A 7,288-nucleotide genomic window follows, 5' to 3' on the forward strand; every position below is an offset into this window, starting at 1 on the left:
TTCAAAACCAAAGCCTTGAGCCAAGAATAGCCAATATACAGCCAAAGCAGAGCCTCACAAATAACATAGAGAGATATGAGACAGTAAAAAATGCTTACTACTTAAGAAACTGAATTTTAAAGGGTAATTTCTTATGGAGCATTATCTGACTAATACAATCAAACAACTTAGTCAAAAAGATCTCAGGCCTTGATTGCAAGTATAACCACTTATTTCTATTCAATGTTATCAGTGCCATCTCCTGGCCAAACATTGAATGTTTCCATCACCTGGAGTTGTATCACTTCTGAGATCTTAAATTTCAATATATTGAATGTTTTATCACAAGCTCTTATTGCTCCAGTTCTCACCTGCATTCTAGAGCTCTAGTCCAGAAACAAATATCTACTGTTTGACCTCATTGAGACCCTTAAGACTTCCTCTCCTCACTTTTTGTCCTACTCTATCTTCCAGTCTGACTTCAAAGCTTTACTTGTTTCCTCAATCAACATTTATTCCGATGCCTATAACTTCAAACTCCATCTATATATAGGACCACAGTGACCATCCTATACCTCCTTACTTTCTAACAATAATGCTCTAAAAACTCCCAAACTAGAATCAATCTATCAGTATTTTTCCTTCAATATACCATGTCTGTTGAATGACAGTGGGAAAACTACAACATTTGGGATAACTTCGACATTGGGAACATTATAAACTCATTGTGTCGAAAATCATGTAGTCATAAAGTGTTGCTAGTCATCTTATGGACCAAAATTGAGTTCTTTCTTTCCTTCTTCACAACCACTATTACATATTAAGGCACTTAGTAATTTATATTATAAAAAACGAATATAAAATGTTGCTGATATTGTTATAATTATTATCCTCCTTAGCCATTAAAAAATGTGTTTGATAATTGCCTCACAATTGTCTTCGAGAAAGCTTAACTTATTTACCATAGAGCAGAAATAATGCAATTTAAGTCTAGGCCAGGGATTCTCTACCTTGGAACTACTGACGTTTTAGGCCAAATAACTCTTTGATCGGGGTATAAGTTGTGGTGGGAGGCTGTCCTGTGCACTGCAGGATTTTAGCTGCATTCCTGGCTTCTACTCACTAGATGCCAGTAGCAACACTCCCTACCCCTGTTGTGACAATCAAAATGTGTTTGGAGAGTGATAAATTTTTCCTGGACAGAGAGGTAAAATCACTCATATTGGAGAACCACTATTCTAAGATGTGTGAATTACTAAACGTGCTTGTTAATGTTTGGTAAAATTATATAGTAAATTAATAAAACTGTTTTCTTACCTCTGAAGAGACTATTGAGATAGAATTCACATTAACTTGAGGAAGAGAGAGTATGGCAGCCAAGAGTTATTCAGTAATAAAGTCTTAATAGTAAGGATACATAAAGGAACAACAGTATGTTATTCTCTGTTCTACATCCTATGGATTTATACATGTGGGTATTAGAAAGCTGCTTCCATTAAAGAGATGATAGGGTGCAAGACAATGTGGATTTGTTTCTCTCTACCAAAGTATGACATAGAAAAGAATGAAGCAAATTCTCATCCCTCTTGTTTCATGTCTCCTTGAGAGTTCTGGTGTATCAGCAGTTCTACTTAGTAGTAGTGCTACCTAGGAGATGTGACGGTTCCATCTAGAGAGATAATAGTCCTGTAGAAGTGACAATAGTAGTCAAAGGTCACGGTAGTACCCAGAGGGTAAGGGTGGGTGATTGGGACTGAGAGTGAAGAGAGAAGTAATCTAAAGAGGAAACAACTATTATTTTTGATTCTTGTGGAATAATACCCATCCTCTTGTCAAAACCCACTTTAAACTTGGACTTAAAAAAAAAGCAATGGTGAAAATTTAGAGCATTCAGGGTTTGAAAGGCCAGCATTCAGATGGGAAGAAAAATGCTTTAAGGTCAGTCATACATTTGTCCTTGGTTTATCCTCTCTGGATATTTGCTGATTTTCTCTATGGAACACAGAGGCCTAGTAGAAATTAGTGGCTTAGAATTTGTAGCAATCTCACTGGTCTGAGGAGAAAAATGGAAATTTTGAATCAAAGTACCTAGGATTTAAAACATCAAGATCCCAGAAGAAGAAGAAAAATACACTGAAGTGTTGCCTGCATTCTGTATGTGATCTCTTCATAATGAAGGCATTTGCTGGTCTCTCAAATAAACATAGGTAGATCAAAATACATGAGTACAAGTGCTAAGAAGGGAAAGTGAAAAGCTAAGGGGAAAATCTCAATAGTCTCAACAGTGCTGTGGAGACAAAAACTGGAAATCAGGACTTTCCAAGGTGTTTTGGCCCTGGGAAATCCATGTAGTTCAGAAAGTAGAAAGAGCAAGCCTAGGAACAAATTATATCAATATGTTCCATGTGTGCATTATCTATGTCCAAAAGAAACAAATTATTTAAAATGAACAACATTCAATAAAAATCTGATTAGACATGGCAAGAAACAGGACCAGATAAAAACAAGAGAAAAACCAGATGATTGAAAAACATAAATCAAATATTGGCTTTTAAAATCACTATGATTAATAAGTTTAAGACATAAATAAAAAGAGAATTAATGAGTCTTGAATCTACAAAGTAGACAGAATACAAAATTGTATCTTTGTATTTTGTAAAAATAAAATAACTGAATTTAAGAATTTAACAGATTTGACACAACAAAAAATGATCAATGAACTGAAAGATGAGTCAATAAAAATATCCTGGAAAAATCAAAGTATGAAAAAGATTGAAAAATACTGAAAAGAATATAAATGACATATGAGACATACTAACATTATTTAACATACCATGAGATTTTAGTTCTACTGGGAAAGATGACAGAATGGAGAAGAAACAATATTTCAACAGAAATTGACTAAAATTTTCCAAACTGATAAAAGATATAAATTATGATAAAGGCAAAGAAATGCACCCAAAGGCACAACATAGTAAATTGATTACTAAACCCAAAGAGAAAAATCTCAATGAAAAACAGAGACACATAATTTTTTATTAACATATAATTGACATATAATATTGTATAGGTTTAAGGTATACAGTGTATTGATTTGATACATTTATATATTGCAATATGATTACTATCACAGCATTAGTTAACATTTCTCTCATGTCAGGTAATTATTAATTATGTGTATGTGTGGTGAGTGAGAACATTTAAGATCTATTCTCTTAACAACTTTGAAGTTTATAATACAGAATTGTTGACTATAATTACTATGCTGTGCATTAGATCTCAAGGACTTATTTATTTACTTTTTGCCAGTTTGTACTTTCAACAATATTTTTCCATTCTCCCATGCTCAGCTTCTCGTGATATATAACATTTTAAAAGAAGAAACAATATAAAAGAGAGCAGATTTTTCAAGAGAAAGAGAATACAATGAAATTACAACTTTAAAGCTCTGGTAAAAAAAAATATAACGGTCCAAAAAAAAAAAAAAAAAGCACTGAAAATATCTTCATAATAGAAAGATGAAAATGTTTTTGTATAAATAAAAACTGATATAATTGGTTGCTAGCAGGCCCAGACTAAACTTCTAAAGGAAGTTATTCAAGCAAAATAAAAATGATGACAGATGAATATATGTAAATGCAAGAAAAAATGAAGACTAACAATTCAAAATCTCATAAGTTAGCCTAACTAGATATTAAGTTTTTAAAGATATTTTGACTTTTAAAATATATAGATTTAAAGTACTTTACAACAATGGTGAAAAGGGGTATTAAGGATATTGAATTGTCCAGAAAGTGATGAGTTCTAGTCTAAGGTAGACAAAAATGCATGTTGTGCAGTAACTACTGGAAGAAAGCAATACTAGAGGAATAGATTAAATAAAATAATAAAAGAGTGCAAATGAACAAAGAAAAAGTGAGGCAAATGGTAAACAAATAGTAAGTCAGAAGATTTAAAATCATGCATATCAATAGATAGAATAAATGGAAATAAACTTAGTAATAAAAAAACTCAATAATCTAAATAGAGACAACATTTTTCAGGCTAATTAAAAAGAGACCGAAATATTTACTGCTTAAAAAAGACAAACTGTCAATATAAGGATGTCGAAAGTAAAGAATGTGAAAAATGTACCATGCAAAAACTAACCAAAACTATACCTGTATAGTCTATATGCATATAGACATGTATTTGGAGAATATATAGAAAATTTCAAAAACATATTAAAATTTACCTAATGGACATGTATTCAACAAGTTCAGAAATACAAAAAACAAGTCTAAATAAATTTCAAGAAACTGAAATAAAGCAGAGTATATTTTCTAATCAAAATTGTATTAATTTAGAAATCAATAATAGAAAAATACATGAATATGTTTCAAATATTTTAAGTAAAAAATAGGTTAAAAAGAAATCAAAAGAAATTAGGAAATATATTAAACTAAATGAAAATAAAAACATGTGGGATGCAGCTAAAGTACTGCCGAGAGGTAAAGTTATTGATATAAATGTTTCTCTTAGAAAAAAAATGTGACATCAATGATTCTAGTTTCTATCCTAAGAAGATAAAAAAGTATACCCTAAGCCTAAAGTAAAAGTTCAAGAGAGAAAATGATGACAATTAAGTAGAAATTGAAGAAACATTAATCAACACATTCTTAAGTTGGTTCTTTAAAAAGAGTAATAAATTGATAAGCCTCCAGAAAGACTGATCAAGAAACTTAAAATACAAATTAATAATTAAAGGGTTAAGAGAGAAGATATAACCATAAATTTGAAGATATCACAAAGATAATAAGTGGGTACTATGAAAAAATTTATGCCAATACTTAGAAAATAAGTTATTTTAAAAACACCACTAGCCAAACTAACACAAGACTAAATACAAAATTTAAAATAAAATTAGCCCTGTATCTATTTAAAAAATTGAAACCATATTAGGAAACTCTTCAATAAATTGAACTCCAGGTCCAATTATGTAACCGGTGAATCCTATCAATAAGGAAGAAATAATAATTTCAGAATATAGAAGAAAATGGAACAAAGTCCAGATTATTTAGGTGACCAGTATAATTCTAAGATAAACTCTGTCATAAGTATTACAAGAAAAGAATTTTTTTAACCAATATCACTAGTGAACGTAGACAAAAACTTTTACCAAAATATGGTTTATCCTTATTATTCACAGATTCCATATTTGCTCATTTGCCTATTAACTAAAACTTATTTGTAACTCTACATCAATATGCTTTTATGGCATTTGCAGACATGATTATACACAGAAAAGCCAAAAATTTGAGTCACCAGATGCACATATTCCCAACTGATATCGAACAAGGTGACACCCTGCCTTCTTGTTTTAGCACTCATACTATAAATAAATGCCCTTTTCACAGTCCATTTAGTGGCACATTTTCAAATATTGGTGCTTCTTGTTGATAATTTTTCTGCTTAAAATGGCCCCCAAGCATAGTGCCGAATTGCTGTCTAATGTTCTTAAGTGACTTGCCTTCAAGAAAAAATACATGTGTTAGATAAGCTTTGTCCAGGCATGAGTTATAGTACTGTCAGCCATGAGCTCTAGGATAATGAATTAACAGCATATATTAAATAAGATGTCTTTGAACAGAAAAATACACAAAAGAAGGTTAAATATTGGTGGTTGATGAAAATGTTGTGACTGACCAGAGTCATGCAGGAACCTCAGTCTGTCCTTCCCTATGTGCAATGATTCCATATTGGCTAATTCAATGTTTGTGGTGACTTTATAGAATGCAAATGCCATGAGTAATAAGACTTAACTGTATTAGTAAATCAAAGCCAACAATTTAGTAAAAAGATAATACAACATGAATAAACAGAATTATACCAGAAATGCAAAGTTAACCTTGGAAAAATCAAAGTAATTTGCTACATTAACAGATTAAAGAAGAAAAAAAAAAACAATAATAATCTAAATAGACAAGATAAAGCATTTAAAAAATTCAAAATATTATTAAAACTAAAAATAACAGAAATAGAAGATAACTTCCTCAACCTATTAAATATCCGTGTACGTTTTTACATATGCATTATGCACAGAAATGTACATACAAACATACATATATGCACATTTTAAATTATTTGATCTTAATTTCAAAGCTGCAGCCTAATTTCTAAGTGGGACAAAGTTTCAACCTATGAGGACAATATACAAGAAGCATTTTTTTCTATAAAATTACATGAATATTAAAATATAAAATTAAATGAGTTCAACGCAAAATGCCATTAAAAACTAAAAATTAAGAATAAATATAAAAAATTAGAAAAATGTGTTTTCTAAAAGCTAAAAAACATTGCTGAGAGCAGGTAAAGGAGGTTTAAATAATATAGAGATATATCATGATGATGATTGACATACGATACTCTTCCTATATATACATTCAACACAATTCCAAACAAAATTCTAGCAGGTTTTTATTTTCAATAGAAATTGACAAGCTGGTTCTAAAATTTATATGGAAAAATAAAGGATATAGTTTAACCACAAAAATTTTGTAAAAGATCTAGATTAGATAACTTAAGAATTTATTATTTTAAAAGCTAATATTAAGCCATGATGATTAAGACAGTGCAGTTTTGCATAAGCACAGGTATGCGACAGAATAAATAGTCCATAAATAGGCCCATATATCTATGTTCAATCGATTTTAAACAAAGGCCAAAAGCCACCTTCAAATTGAAAGGCAAAGGTTGTTGTTTGTTTTGTTTTTAACAAACGAGCTTTAACAAGATAATTGTGTGGAAAAAATCGTGAGCCTCAACATCTACCATCATACACAAAAATTAATTTGATCTAGACTACTGACCTAAATATAAATGCTACAGCTGTAAGCCTCCTCGACTAGAACAAAGGTTAGTATCTTTATAACTTTAAGGTAGCCAAAAACTTCTTAAGAAAACTGATCAAGATAGGAAAAAAAAGACGAGTTGGATACTCATCAGAATTTGAAATTTCTACTTATCAAAATAATTTTCAAGGAAATAAATATACAAATCACAGCCTAGGGGATGAAATAATATTTGCATTGGTACCAATAGATTTGTATCTAGAACATATAAAAATATTCTGGCAAATAAACAGTTTAAGAGCAAAAACCCAGGAAAATAAGCAGCGAAAACATAACTAAACACTGTACAAATGAAGACTTATGGGTGATCAATAAGCACATGGAAAGGTAAACATCATATACCATCAGGGAAATGCAAAATTAAAATCACAATGATATAGCATATCACACATACTAGAATGCCTAATCTAAAAACTTAA

This window comes from Pteropus alecto, unplaced genomic scaffold (genome assembly GCF_000325575.1).
Source record: "Pteropus alecto unplaced genomic scaffold, ASM32557v1 scaffold103, whole genome shotgun sequence".
Classification (NCBI taxonomy): Eukaryota; Metazoa; Chordata; class Mammalia; order Chiroptera; family Pteropodidae; genus Pteropus; species Pteropus alecto.